General features: G+C 39.5%; 1 protein-coding gene and 1 long non-coding RNA gene across 13 annotated transcripts in view; one reads left to right on the forward strand and one right to left on the reverse strand.

The window, feature by feature from the left end:
• RBMS3 (RNA binding motif single stranded interacting protein 3) overlaps positions 1 to 15,758 on the forward strand; it is a 700,434-nt gene that overhangs the window by 36,605 nt on the left and 648,071 nt on the right. The window lies entirely within an intron of this gene.
• Positions 8,007 to 15,046, reverse strand: LOC146544142 (uncharacterized). The gene is made up of 3 exons (XR_014883964.1): positions 14,937 to 15,046; positions 10,077 to 10,111; positions 8,007 to 8,268 (listed from the first exon to the last, which is right to left on the reverse strand). It is a non-coding gene; the product is annotated as an uncharacterized LOC146544142 (long non-coding RNA).

A 15,758-nucleotide genomic window follows, 5' to 3' on the forward strand; every position in this document is an offset into this window, starting at 1 on the left:
GACTGATCTATAGCTAGTGAGGCTGCATTTGCCATTAATTTTTAAATGGTGAATGAGCTGGGCTGAATCCACTCCCTGCTCCCTGCTGCACTGTGTCCTGGGGAAGCAACATGCGCTGCAGGAGATGCAGTCCCAGGCAGGGTGGCAAGGGGTTGGCTGCTCTCTTCCCAAAGGCTTTGTTTCCTAGAAAAGGGAAGATTGGGGTTTCCACTTGTGCCCAGGGCAAATCTAGAGGGCATGTGAAATGAATGAGAGCATCCTTTACCTGTGCTGTTGAGCAGTCACTGGCATGAGCTCCTGGGAAACGAAAGTACTGACTACTTCTGTGCTGTAAGGATAGGATGCGTAGAGCTCTATGGAGAAGCAGAATCAAAATCTTACAGAGATGTATTGTGTTCAAGTTTTACCTTTTTTTTCCCTTGATGATTCTGACTCTATAGCTGATGAGCAATTCTTTCCTGTTCCTAATGCAGTACCTTGGTAAATGGCACTGCGAGGCCTGAGCAGACACCACACCATCCACAGCACTGCGAGCACCATCCAACTTTGGGCTGACATGGGAATCTCTGGGCCATGGGTGCATGCTTAAAATGGTGGAGATCCTGCTCCTAAAGCAGCTCCTCTTTGTAGCACAGCCATTGCCCCACATGTTGGCCCAACCATAATGCGGTTGTGCTTGGCTGGGGCAGGATTGCTGTCGGTGACTGCAGTGCTGTTGTTTTGCATTTTGCCACACCTGGGTGTTGCGTTTGCTGATTCAGAGTAGCCAGCTTTATCCAAATAATTAGAAATGAAATTCTCTTAATGGAATAAGAATTGTCTTCTTTATTACTCTCAAAGGTACTCACCAGATCTAAGTCCCTGAAATGTCATTGGCATTATATTTGAGCCAAATATCTTTGTTTAGAAAATTAGACTTATTCATCTGCTGTAGTATTTAGTAATCAGTCTTGATGTTTTCACTCTTCCTATGAACTACTATAGCCTACATTTGCTGAGCTCGGCCTTGGAACATATGCTTTGCATTCCTTTTTATTTGGTAGGCCTCAGAGTCTAAATTGGGACTTTCGCACTGCTCTTGAACAGTGGGAAACCATATGTGGCATTGTGTTGTTTGAATGACATTCAAAACCAGAGGGTTTGTGTAAACATGTCATTTAAAATATAGCCCAGCCAGTGAAAGAACAAGCACCATTGTTCAACCTGTGCAGGAGTGTACTCTGCTGCGTCATGTACAAGCAGGAGGAAAATGGGAGAAAAGCACTATAGCTTTTCTGATATAAGAAAGAACAGTCTTTGCAGATGGACTGTGTGGAAAAGCTCTGCAGAGGTGGTGTCTCCTGCTCCATACTCTACCTTAACTGTGCCAGCAGGAATCAAGCATTAGCAGCCCACAACCAGTGATAATCCCAAGGGACACAGCTGGCCTTTCTGTTCGGAGGAAGAATTAAAGATTAAAGAGAAAGTGATGGGAAAAGACCTCTTGAAAGGCACAAGAGGCATTCCACACAGTGGATAGTTCCTGCAGCTTGGGAGGAATTATTTGAGGGTATAGATGTGGGTGCTGTTTTTTAAGAAGGTAAAAGCTTGGTACGTGTAGGACAAGGGTTGTTTTAGAGAAAGATTGGTCAGTGGAAAAGATTTTTAGACTTCACAATGTTTGTGACACTGGTATAATCAAAGTACTAAGGTTTTTTGGCAAGCTCCTTACGTGGATTAGTAATCACTTCAGTTTGGGAACCAGCTTTCCTGAAGGGGTGGGTGACCTGAGATTTCTCTATCCAGACTGGTGCTGTTCAGCCTGCTCCTGTAACAGATGAACAAGACAGAGAAGCCTCCTGGTGATTCCTCATCAGGGAGGGTAACTGAGGTGAGGATGTACTGGGTGCCTCACAATGCAAGGTGATGCAGGGTAACTCAGCAGCTGCAGTTCAATGTTGGTGGATGTAGAATGGTGCAGAGTAGAAGAAGATCCTAAACCAAAATACACAGTGACAGAACCTAAGTTATCACTTGGGAAGAAACCTTGGGTTATAACAACTGTACAAAAATGTATGCTGAATGTGCAGGAGGAATAAGGGAAAATAAAAAAAGAATTGATGAATGGGAAAGTGCTCATGAACAAAATTGAAATATCTTTACGCTACCATATAAATGCGCATTGTTCTTGAATATTGCATCTTTACTCCTTCATCTCACAAGAGATGCTGCAAATGCAGAGAACATACAGAAAACGTTGATAAAAGATGTGGGTGTCTCCTGTATGGAAAACAGCTAAACATGAGGAATTTCAACCTCCTGTCTGAGCAGAAAGAAAATGAAGGGCTGTAAACTCTCAAGTGGCAAGGAAAAAGCAAATGGAAAACGGCTGTTCACTTTCCTATACCATGGGATCCAGGCAGCCTCAGGTGGATGGTTAGGTGACAAGTTTAAAACAGGTGACAAGTTTGAAACAAGAAAAACGGTCTTCCTATAGCTGTGAAATTGCCCTGGGATATTGTAGATGCCAAAAGTTCACATGCTGACAACGGTGTTTGGACATATTCCTTAAAGAACACTCTCTTGGTGACAATTGTGTACAAAAATGAAGAGATTGCTGGGAGCTGGGAAGGTCCAAGGGTTGGGACTCTGTTGGCTCTTATCAGAGAAGGGAAAAGTGTAAATTATGAGTATAGGCAGGACAACTGACTTTCTCAGCCTCTGTGCCTGTCCTGTTTGTCTGTTCCTGTGTAACTACACTCATCTTGTGCTAAGTATTGCATATGCATACTAAGAAAAAAAAAAAAAGCAGTTGCTACCCTTAAAAATTAATCTGAGCTTTTGTGAAAAGAATTCAGAGAGTGCCCTTGCAGAAAATAGAGGCAGAAGAATTTTAAACAAAAGACTGAGGTGAAAAAAAACGTATACTGGGTGAACTCCTAATTTGCAAAGGTATTCTGATACTCACCAGAGGGTCTTTTTGTCTTAATGCCTACACAAAGTATGTTAGTATTCCACCAACATGTGAATAACAATGATGTTGATATCTGGCAATAATCTCTAAATGGTGATCATCTTTGTATCCAGGCATTTGCTGTAGCTTTTCAGAGGAACTGAAACGCAGCTGACCTGAATAAAACCTGTGTATTGAAACACCTGATTTTCTTTTCATTGAGAGTACAGTAATATGTGTAGTGTATGTGCTTAATACGTTGCTTTCTAGTTGGCTCTCCTTGCAATTTTGGATTGCAACAGAATGCTCTGTGTCACACCTGATGACTAAACCTGTCTCACCCACACCACAGGAAAGTGCTGGTGCTCTGAGATTTCTTAGAATCAAGCTTTAGGTTGTCCTCAAATTTCAAATCTCCTGTGCATTTTTTTTTTTTTTTTTTTTAATGTGGCCTCTAACTCAAGAGATACAAGCACAAAAGGATTCCAGGCAACAATTAATCAGATAAGTATTTATTTATTTAACTCAACCTATAGAATTATGCTGGCAATAGTTTCTTCAGAGTTAAAGCTTCACTGAGCAAAAGGCTGTCTTTTAAAGACTGTTTTCTTTTTTTCAGGCATCTACACTGAAAGTGTCTGGATTTCATTGGGCATGGTAAGAATTTTTCTCTTAATTACAGAAGAAAAAAAAAAGAGCTGTCTGTGGTGTCTACCTCCTGATATGTTCAAAGTGGAAGCACAGCTTTGGAAACTAGATGCATGTGATTTATGTTGTGCATTATAAAACAGAAGGGAAAGACATAACCAAAGCAAACGTACATTGCAGGCATGTGGGATGGTGTTTACTACTGCATTCCCTAGGAGCGGGTTAGAGTTGGCTATAAACGGGGGCTGGGGGCCCAGGAGAAATTGTGGAACATCTGTCTGCATGATGGCAATAAAGTTTAAAAAAAAACCTAACTATATATAATATCCACTATTTAAATGGTTTTAGTGAGGAATACATACTTGATATTGTGAAGGTTATATAGCACACCCAGAGTTACCAGAGTATGGACAGAAGCAAGACAAAGCCCAATAACCAAGGAAGATGCATTGTTCTGTGAGGGGAAAAGCCTGTAATATTTCTAGAAATTGAAACATCAATAAATCTAAATGTTGCTGAAATATGAAGTAGTTCAATCTCATTGATGCTAAGGCTTTAGTCTTGCTGGCACAGCTGTGTTAGAAAGGGATTTATTATATTTTTGTCATCATTGCTATGCTACCAAAAGCCATAATGTCTATGAAGTTACACTAGAGGAAAAAAAAAAAAAAAAAAAAAGGATTTTTTTCTCAGACAACTTAATTTGCTCATGGAAATGATGTAAAACTGTACCTGAAAAAGGCTTTTCTTTTTTTCTACTGTAAATTGTCTATGCTTGTATAACTGTATCAATGAACCATTACAGGAGTCTAAAAGGACTTGCTGAAAAGAAATGATCTATCTGAAGTAAAAGATAACAAACAACTCTTAGTATAAATTGGCTAATTCATATAACTGGAAATGGCGTGTGATAAGTAAATACCAAATCCAGGGATTCCACAAGTTCTTCTTTTTTTTTTTTTTTAAACTATTCCTCTCGCTTTTTGCCTAAAGTTTAGGCTGAGAAAAATTCAAGGTAGCATCATGCAGATGTTTTTTCCTTCTTTGGCATTTATTGTTTCTGAGGATAGTACTGGTTGGGATTGAGAGGGAGAGTCCTGGATAGCCTTGCTTCCAGGCAGTGAGGAGTACCAAACCACTTTCTTGTGTATCTTTGAGAGAATCTCTTTGAAGTCTCCTTCCCACATTTATGTACTGGCTTCTCTTCTGTAGAGAAACCTTGCTAAAATTTCTCAGTTCGTGCCTCTTTATGGAGAGAGAGTGTGTGGGTGCAAAAGAGACAGAGAAAGTGCCAAGTATATTGAGAGAGCATAGCAGAAAAGTCTCTCAGTTTCATATATCTGGGGACAAAGGGAGATTGAGGAAGACAAAAGCTTTATATTAATAAGCACTTAATTTACCATCCCTATCTCCCACCTCAAAATCCTCCTCTCCCTCTCCAAAGCCCATCCATTTTTAGATTTTTTTTGAGTTTATTTTTGAGTCCTTTGAACTAGCAGAAGCACTTGAAATGAATGCATTTATAAGTATGCCTTCTGCCAGCGTCTGTCTTGTCTGCGTATGGACACTTTAAAGAGTTCAAGAATGTCTTACATATCTCAGAAATACACTAAGTTCACAATAGTGGCACCTGATGCAGCTTTATTCCTCCATCTCCCTTAGACTACGGTGGAAACGCTGCTGTATTATTTGATAAACAATCACCAATTAGTCATTGCATTCCTTACTAATTCAGCAACTACTCTCCAAGGCCTTTAGGCAGCTTGTATGCCTGTTCATGTGCCCCAGGTAGCTCTGAAATGAAGGAGTTTCCTTAATTGTTTCTGCTGTTGTGTCTGTTCAAAAGGTTTTACTGCTCCTTTCAGCTAGGTGGTGTATTACAATCCCATGCTTGCCATCTTTCCTTTCCCCAGCATGCCATTAAAAACACAAGTAACATAATCCCAAAACATTATGCTGCGTCCTTTCAGTACCTCTGCACAGGTGGGTAGAAACACCTACTTAGCATGTAGAATGGAAGTTGGCCCTACTGAATGTTGGGCATGGGTGTGATGCAGCTTCACCTCCTCAATCTTTTCTAGTTTTGGGTACTCATTGGTGTCCCAGTGCCCTGCTAGATTACATAAATCAGACCACATCACTTGCTTTTCACAGAGCTATGCAGGACAGCGAGCCAAATTAGTGTTCCTTGTCTATTAGGTGTTGAATGTTCTTGCAAGTCCTACTGAACAGCAAGCATAAATGGGAGTAGTTCTCTCTGCTAACCTTCGTTCTTTTTTCTTTTGTCTTACAGGTGCCTGGTGATGGCTCAAATCTTCTGAAATACATTCCAGAGGAGGCAGCAGACCTGTGGCTATGGCTCCTTTGCACATAAATGTTATTGTGTGTTTGTTTGACCATGGTAGGATATTTAATGTGCCATAGAAACACATTTTGTGTGCCCAAACTCAGTGCAGTACTACCACAGAACCTTTCAGATAAATGTATTTTCCCTCATCTGACCCTTTAAAACAAAACAAAACAAAAAAAAGAAGCACAAACCCAGATTCTGAGAAACTGTAATTTCCTGTGAAAAATGTACCTTCCTGTCTTCTAGGGGAAAAGGAAACTTTGTTATATCCATTGTTGTAAGTCAAATACAGTGTACAGCATGCTAAGTAATTGCTCAGTTAAATGTCAGTGTGAATCCAAAATCCTCAGTAGAGTAAAAAAAATAAATATTTTTATTTTCTCTAAAAGCTTCCCTGTAAAATTATTCTAAAAATTTTCTTCATCAGACAGCACAGAACAAACAGATGGGTGTCTCTTCACTTCTCAGCCTGGTGGCAGGATTGTTGGGAATTTTGGCTAAGTGCTCTGAAAATATTCTGAGTTTCCGAAAAGAAGAAACCTACCTGTGCCTCATCTTTGGTGAGCAGGAAACCTGAGTAGTAGAGGTTTCTATCTGAAATCACACTCTTATGCCTGTATTAGTGCCTCCAAAGGAACTGCAAAGACAACTGATGCAAACCTTCGCCACCCACAAGGCCTGGGCAGGAAGTTGGACAAAGCTGTTCAGCTGAAGTAGTTAGTTGTTTTTTTCCCCTTTCACATGCAGTGACATCAGTGACATCTTGCCTTTTGAAATATGCATTATTTTTTTCTTCAACAGTATATTACCTATGTTTTCCAATTTCATTCTGGTTTGTATAATTTTCTTTCATACTCTAGATTTTCAACAATTGTTTCGTTTTTTTTTTTTTTCCCCCAGTCTTTCAAATGAGATATTTGGTCTTCCATATACATAATTTTCTAGATTTGCATTTAAAATAGGAGGGGAAAGCTGATATGGCAGAATAGTACTTGCAGTACAGTGCATCATCCTGTAAGCAGACTAAATAGCAAGGCATTATTCACAAGGAGGTGCAGTAATACTCATTGCTGCAAAGTTCTTAACCATTCACTCTTAACTCTGGATGCCTGGGTTTCTTTTTATGGAGTGCCTGTTTACTCTTGTATGTTTTTATAGAGTAAAAGGCTGGTGTGGAGAATGAGGGTGTTATGTGCAGTAATGTTATAAATAACATTGGCTCTCAGATTATTTGCATTATATCCACTTGGCAGAATGTGTAACATTAAATATAAAAAAAAAAAAAACAACAAAACAAACCTTAAAAAATATTAAAAAAATGTACACACACAAAAAAATAAAACAACAATGGATTGCTTGGATAAGAGATCTAAAGGAAATGCTGGGGAATATATTTGTTGGGGAGTATTCCCTACCTAGTTAATAACCCAAGCAGAAGATTGCTTACTCCTCCCACAGCCTCAGATCAAACAGAATATTAAAGCCATAAAGATGCTGGCATAAGGAAGAAGGAGGGTTACTCAGCACCCATCATACTCAACTGACAGGCAAATGGGGAGCACGCTGGGAGCAGAGCTGCTCCCCTGACTGAGCTGGTGACTCCAGGGTGAGTGAGATGAAATGCAGCTGTGATGGAGAAGGGGAAGCGCATACATAGGATTTGTTATTCTCTCTTTTTATTCTGTGTGCTGCATACTTTGGGGTAAATACACACACACACACAGATGTATTTTGACCAATATTTTAATCGGTGTGGTGGTATTTGGTTCAATAATGAGGCGTTCAGTAGCTTAGCAGATTGGTGAGCACACAACGTGCAGGTCAGGTACTCATGGGAGAGCTCTTGTTGGTCCTCCCACTGACTGTGTGAGGGCTCACATGGAACAAAGATGCTGAGATTCCAGCCCTGCTCCTGCAAGTGAAAGGGAGGCAGACCAGATCAGGGAAGTTCTGAGTTCTGAGGAGGCACTGCTTGTTTTGTGAAGGCTGTCAGACAGTTTTCAGAGTATGTCTGTGCATATGATCTTTCTCAGTGCTAAAATTTATTTGGGAAAGTATAGTAACACCAGTACGTCCTTTTGATTTTATAGAATTTTTTATTATGGCTATAGTTTACAGTAACCTTGCTGTCATACTGGGCTCTAGTATGGCTTCAGTGTCAGAGTCAGCCTCTGACTCTTTCTCTAAGATGATGGAAGTGAAATTGAACTATTTTGTACATGCCAGGTTGTCTTCTCCATCTCGTTCCTTCTTCTCAAATGGTGATTGTATCAGTGAGGTTCTTCTGGCTTGTTCTTTCCCAGCATTCATCCTCAGAGGTACACGGTGTCTGGGTTGCCTTTCCTCAGAATAGAGAGAATAAATATCAGTTGACAAAGCTGCCTCTTCCATGCAGCTGAACTCGTGGAAGACAGTGTCCTTCTCATTTTTTTTCTGTTCTTTATGCATTCCTGATTCCCACCCTGTATCAAAATCTTGAATCTCTGCATGGCAGCTGTTTGTTGTTTAGCCATTGCTCTACTTGAGGATGGGAATTTAACATCTGAGGGCTTTAAGGAAAGAAGAGTCCTTGAAAGACTTCTAGAACAGCAGACCATGTTTTAGATACCAGAAGTAAAACAGAAATGGCGGTGATGCTGTATCACATCTATGGCAAATCAATGAAGAGAGCAAGACAGTACCAGCACAAGCAAAGCCCTGGGAGAAGCACTGCTTTGGCTGATGCCTGTAATTCCTCACATACTGCAGAGTGCTCCAACAGTAAACCTCTGTTAGACTGATGGGTTCCATATGCCAGAGGGCTTTGATTTGTGGCTGGTTCACTAGTGATCTGAAGCTTGTGTCTCTTCTATAAATTCTGCTAAAACCAGAGCTTCATCTGTGAATCACTTACAGGCATGGTTAACTAATTCAGAAAGATATTTAAGCAACATTGCATCTGGACTTGGCAACCAATGTGAAATCCTCATTTAAAAACAATAGTAAAGTACTGGAGAGATTATGACACAATGTAGTCAACCAACATGTATTTTACAATGCAAGCTGACATTTCAAGGATCTCCTAGAATGGAGACTGAGCTGGAGAAGTCATGAGTAATTGCAAACAAAATGCTGTGAGTGACCACTCTTCCACAAATCTGTAGAGAAAAGATGACAGCAACCGGGTCAGAGACAAAACACTGTTGTGATTGCAGGCTGGGGAGGAGAGGAAAAGCAGAGAGTTAGGCTAATCTGATAAGGTAGAAAGAGACCTGAAGTTTGGCTTTAGACATCTGCAAATTGACTGAGATTCCTGTTGTTAACCCATTTATTGCTGGTATTGAAAGTGGGCTCGAGAGGTGATATAACAAAATCGGAGACTGAAACAATTATTTAGTTTGCTCTAAAGTAGTACTAACTATGAATAATTTAAAAGAACTGTAAAATTGTCTGAAAAATGGGCAGAGCAGTGCTGGATAGGGATTAGAGGTGAATAAAGCAAGAGAGGGTGACTGAGTGAGAGTGAAAGCAGTTGATTCTGCACAATCCAGAAGGGCTAAGTTAGATCTTGCTCAAATTACAGCCATGATCATAACCCAAATGCAATACTAGGTTGTTTATCTTTCAAGAATAGTAAGATATTGAATAGCTGGGAGAATATCATCCAACGTTTTGTATGAAGCCATGCCTGTGGTCTCAGCTAGAGCACAGCTTGCAATTTTGGCCTCCTGAGCTCAGAAAGGACGGGACTGACAGGAGGGGATTAGGAAAAGTGTGACAGTAGTATTCAAGAGCCTGAGAAAACTCCTGACAGAGGAGTGACTAAAAATTTTACCTTAGAAGATACAGGAAAATAGAAATGGTAGAAGTCTGACGGATACTAAACATGCTCAGGGGCATCTTTTCTTCTCCTACCGTGGATAAGCCCACAGGGGCACTAGATGAAACTTCACAGTTGTTCAAAAAGATACTAACTAGGTCTAAGCAGGCAGCTGATACTAATGTTTCAAGCTTCATGTCATAACCTCAACTTTAATAAGATGTTAAGAAGGGGAGAGGATAGCAGCAGGTCTACAGAAGCCGAAATCCTGACAAAAGTGCATCTTCAGAGGGGTTGTTGCTTAGTTACTTCATGCTCCAGTTTTCAGACTGTTACTTGAATTTTACCTGATTCATCCATCTTCTGAAATCCTGTTTACATTCTGTAAGGGAAGTTAATAATTCAGTGAACTGTGCTAATTTACAAAAATAAAAAAATAAGAAAATCAAGTCTTTAATAGAGATGCCTAATGCTTGTGTTGTTACAGTGTCATCTGGCCACTGTGCAATTTTAACAATTAAAATATCTTTCCTACTGTAGTATTTCATGATTCTGGCTCATGTGATTTGGAGAAAAGCTGTGCACTTACTTGCTTAATTAGCTGGCCTAAAGCCAATTGCTTAGGTGTGTATGAAACAAATGGGGGTGTGTGGATGTTTGTGTGTGCACACAAATAAATTTTTAGGGAAAGATTGTAGGTTATTGTTTGGTAGGATGCAAATAAGAACAAGGCAGATTTTTTTTCCAATGGCTTTCATGACCTCCTTCTTTCAGAGCTTCTTTCAGTACATAGATGGCTCTTTCCCCAGTGGGTTGTAGTTCCCTGCATGGTGTCAGAAGGATGACTGCTGCTTTTGAGAAGCCATTTCTCTAAGCAGATGCATCCTTTTTCTCTTCCTTTCACAAATATTTGTCTGCTATTCTGGGTTCATGCATTCCCTGTGCCATGGCAGTGTATGAGTTAAGTCTTCCTAGAGGCATGATGCAGCTCTATAGTGATATGCTTGTTGATGAGAGCACAGAAGATAATGCAAGGCCTTAGATATTTTTGCAATTCTTTGAGTACAGATATTAACTAAACATCCAAGAGCCCTTTGTATTGATTTGAAGTGTATGGAGACACGGAACAGCTGATCTCTGAAAAGATCTGTCATACAAAACCTTCCCTCTGGTTCTCTTGCTCTCAGCAGCCCTCAAGAAATTAGCTATATATTTTTAAATTAGACAAACAGAAATTCTGAAGCCTGGCTCTTCCCTCTGATAGAAAGATTTTTCCTTTTTTTTTTTTTTTCTTAAAGAAACATGAATATATTAATTGCATTTTTAAATGTAAATAATCTTAAGGACTCTCTCCAGCTTATGAAGAGAGAATTGTTTATTTTAGAACAGTATGTTTTTCCAGATTGAGATCAATTACTAAATTATTCATTTTTCCTCCTTTTCCATCTTATTGCAGGTCTCATTTCTAGGTGGCTGGAATGATTAATGGGATGTGCTGGGTTAATGCTTCGTGTTTGGGTACTCAAATGACAGAAGCATCTCTGTGCAAAGCTTTTAGTGTGGAGGCAGGATTGGAAGGTATTTTGAAAGCAGCTGATTGGCCATGGCACTTCCACTTCTTTCAGTTTAGCCATAAATCAATTGTGAATGATTTTCCCACAGTAATTTTTCATATAGTTTGAGCCTGGGTAATGAACATCCTTGTCTTGGAGTGAAACTGTGATTTTTCTAGATCTTGTTGAAGATGTGATCAAGATTTATGAAGGATAACGATGTAAATCCATTACATTTTCCTCTCATTTTCTTCTCCACCTCTTCTCTTTACCCGTCTCCCTCCTACCCTCCTTCCCTTTTTCCTTCCCTATACCTCATAACCCAAGGAGCTTTAAAATGTCCGCTAGAGTACAGCTATCACATTGCAGTTGGCTCTTACTGCAAGAACAGTCATTTGTCAGTGATACAGCAGGAAACGGCAATAACCTAAATAAATGTTAAGATGGTTCAGATCAAGTAACAGTAGGATGTAAGCAACGTCCTACAGTTCTGAACATTTTTTTTCTTCTTAATCTGTTGCGATTTCTTTTAATGCTGCTTGATATCAAAGTACGGTTCTGCTTACAAAAGAACTTTGTAGAAATGACATTATGGAGTCTTGTGTTCATTTTGTCTCCTCCTCAGTTTCTGTATCAAATGTTCACAGCTTGAAAATAAAAGTATACTGTTGTTTTGTTTCAGGCAGTCCCCAGATCTCTTTCCTGTACTCTTACATTCAAGGTGGAGCCATTTCTGCCCCTTGTTCTCTACCTATCTTTGCTGTCAACTGAAGTAAAGCTTCCAGTACTGGGTCTGCTAATGGTGCCCTTTGCTCTACCACAGCAAACCCACTTGACAGTCACAATGGAATGCTGCATTTATGTACTGTGTAATATTCTGCGGTATTGTATTTCTGTCTTTCTCGGTTGGTAGATGTAACGTTGAATTGTGATTTATTAGGCCTGGGGCAGAACACTTTTCCATTACAAGGTCCAGGTAGGTTTCTCAGAGACATTTGGCAAATTATATGTTAATAAGCACCTTTGTTTTTCATCCAGTGATAAATACACGCACGCAAGAAAAGTCGTTTGGCCACAGTCTGCCTGAAATTAAGTTGGAGATTGTATCTGGCCCTTGGGCAAGGAATTCCTTGTTCCTGTATTATACAGTGTCTAATAGTAGTTGAAAGAGAGATTTTTTGGAAATCATTCTGCAAGTTACTCTGCAGAGACAATGAATGTAAATTCTTGCAGACTTACAAAGACTGCAGTCAGAATATTGAGTGAGACTCAAAGTGCAGCATAGTGGTTTCTCTGTTCATGACAGGCTTCAGAGATTTAGTGTTCAAAAGAATGTGGGAAATTGGGTCATTTTTGTACAGTTGAGAAAAGATCTGAGGTTACCGACTCTCTTGTTCTAACCATGCAGGAACTCTGAGTCTGGATTAGGGAGAAATTTGAACAGGATTTTCCTCTGCATTTAACATGAAAATCTAATAAATTATACTTCACTCAGTGAATGAAATTCTGCCAACACTGAAATTGATGTCAAAATTTCCATTTGCTTTTTTGGAAATAGGATGTCACTCTATCAGCATAAAAACAAAGTAGGCTCTTTAAGTCTTAAAGCCAGTTATTTCTGTCAGAATGTACTTATTTTTTTACTGTCTCATTTTAAGATTAGCAGTTTAGTTTTCTTGTAAGTATTTTTCCTGCCTTATAAAAATGGCTAAAAATTACTTTTCAGTAATTATCACTTACTGTGATGTCTTCAAAGCCAAAGGTCACAAAGAGGTGGAGGTGATTAGCATTGAGTAAATATGTATTCACCGTCTTTCCTGCATGAAGTTTGATTCCCTATTCCTTTTCTCTCCCCCTTTATTTTTGGTAAGTAATACAAGAGGGAGTTATTGTAACAATTTTATAGTCCTATAGTATTCAGAGTTTATGGGATAGTATTTTATAACTGCATTCTGTAAGCGGTAGTGTCTTTTGGAACAGCCATGAAATCTTACAGCAGAGATTTCAAAAAGACAAGGTCTTGGCATAGGTTTCTGCAGGGAGAAAAAATGGCTTACGAATGTTTTTGAGCTTGTTGCATGCCAGAGCAGTGGCTCTGAAGCTGCCTTGTTTTTTTCGCTAATGGATCTGTTGCATCAGGTAGGAATTAATATATGTAGGAATGGCTACTACAGATCAGAGTGAAAAATCAGATTACTCATACACTGCCTCCAGCAAGAGAAAGCACTGGATGTCTCAGTCAACTTTTGTGGATGATTCATTCATATATTTACCCAGTCTTGGGAACTTCCAGAGCACACAATAGCAATAAATAAATAGAGAGGTAAATAAATAAATTAAAATGAGCAAGTAGTAAACAAATACATGCAACAAGTCTCCTGTCTTTTCATTCTCCATGACTTGGCTCTGAAGGAAGTCTTTTTTTGTCCTGTATTTCAGCAATCACCTTGTTAGAAATTAGTGTGACCTGCAGACCTGCGCTATTTTTACATGGAGCATGAAGATAGTATGTAAGTGATAGGCAAGAAAATCTGACTGGGAGGAGGCTGAAAGCAAATCAAGGAGTTAAGAAACTTGTAAGATAACATGATGCATGGCTTCTACTGATTTATATTCTTAGTTATTCTTGCCAGTAATTCACCCCTCTAGTGTCTCAGTATGCAGGGTAGACCTATTTTACCTGTATGAATGCCTACTAGGTCTGATATTCATTTATATGCTTCATATACCTGTTTCTTCAAACAACCTCAGGCCAATGCTTTGTATTAGTGTAGAGCTTGACCAGGAAAATAAAGTAAGCTTTGGCAAGGCAAAAAAAATCTAATACTGTAATAGCTGTGTAAGTGAAAATGTATAAATTGATAGTTTACATAAAGATCATAAGACATTTTGGTTGCAGGCTGTTAACCATGCTACCAGTACACTACCAAAGTCTAGTTGCAGTTGTCAGCATTTCAGAGTTTTGCTCACTAATTCATTACTTTGTTCTAATCTCTGGAAAATTTAGCATGCAACTACAGTTTCTTGCGTATTAATTTTGAGTATATTTAAAAATAGTAACAGAAAGTGTTTTTCTCATGTTTGAACCCCGAAATACCTGAGACTCAATTCCTTCTGTTGAATGCCAATAGCAATTATAATATTACTTGTATGTTCTGTTGGCTGACAAAACAAAACCTACATCCAGATTTAAAGGCTTGATAAAAAATCACACAGGAAAATGTAATACTTTGAAAAATATAGGCACCTCTTTTCCAATGCATGCCTGAAACTGAACATAAAACAAAGCATTGCTGTGTTTGTCATATGAAAAGATGGACTTCTCTGTATTATCTCACAAAACATATTTTTCCTGTTTCTAAGAGGAACAGATTAAGACATTTGAACACCTCAGCTAGACTTCTTAGAGGTTGGCTGGAAGTTACAGAACATATGGTGCTTTGAGTAAACAGAGAGCCACTAAGAAGATATTTGAAATCTTTTGGAATGTATAAGCCAATCAAATTCCCACTGGGATCTGACACTATCGCATGGAGCTCGGATCATGTAACTCGTGCTTAACCAGATCTAAAAAAGGAAGCCAGTAGTGTGAGCTAATTCTCTGAGTTCCCTCTACAGTCAAGGAGTTAAGAAGGTAAAATTCATTGCACTTACTTCAGATGTCTGTGATGGATTTAAATGAATCTTCAGCAGCCTGTGTCCTCGCTGATTATAAGAGTTAGAAGATTAGTTTAGCATGTGTGCCCTAACTTGGAAATAAAGACAGTAGGAGAGCCCCAGCCCAAATATCTTACTTCCCTGCAGTGTGATGTAGGTGGAGTTGTTGCCAAATAAGGTTCTCTTTGTGTCAACTTGATGTTTGCAGTTTGGATAGAGTTGCTATTTGGTGTCTGCTATATATACAAATGTTCAGGGCAAGGGATGCCCAAAACAGAGGACAGAGAATGGGTTGTGATGTTTTTTGCAGGGAGCTATGGGTCTGCAGCCTCTGAAAATGACTGAGAGGTCCATGTGATTTGGGCTGCCAGCTTCCAACTTTGCCTAGCAACAAGGCTGCTTGCTGCAGAGACTGGAGCACCCTGTTCTGGTTGGAGGTTTGTGAGTTGTTTGCTTGGCTTTGTTGAAGAACACCACGATGAGAGAAATACCCAGTGTTTATGCTTTCTTTTCTCTGTGGCTACTGTCACTAAAGCCAGGGTTTGGGGGGACTGGTGTTTCACTTGAAGAGGTACAAAGGACAACTGCTGCTATGTGCTGTAATGGCAGTTTGACAGCCGTGTCAAGCACTATTCCTATTAAAGCCCTCTCATTGATGTCAGTGGCAGCTGACTGCTGATTTAAGCGTATGTTGAAGCTTACTGTTATGAGAAATGGAGACAGCTTTGGTGGATGTTGGGTTTAGAGCTGATGTCCTTACAGAACAAACGGAAATCAGCAATATTTAACATTTCCCGTTGAAAACTTGTTGTTTCTAAT

This window comes from Meleagris gallopavo, chromosome 6 (assembly GCF_905368555.1).
Source record: "Meleagris gallopavo chromosome 6, MGAL_WU_HG_1.1, whole genome shotgun sequence".
Classification (NCBI taxonomy): Eukaryota; Metazoa; Chordata; class Aves; order Galliformes; family Phasianidae; genus Meleagris; species Meleagris gallopavo.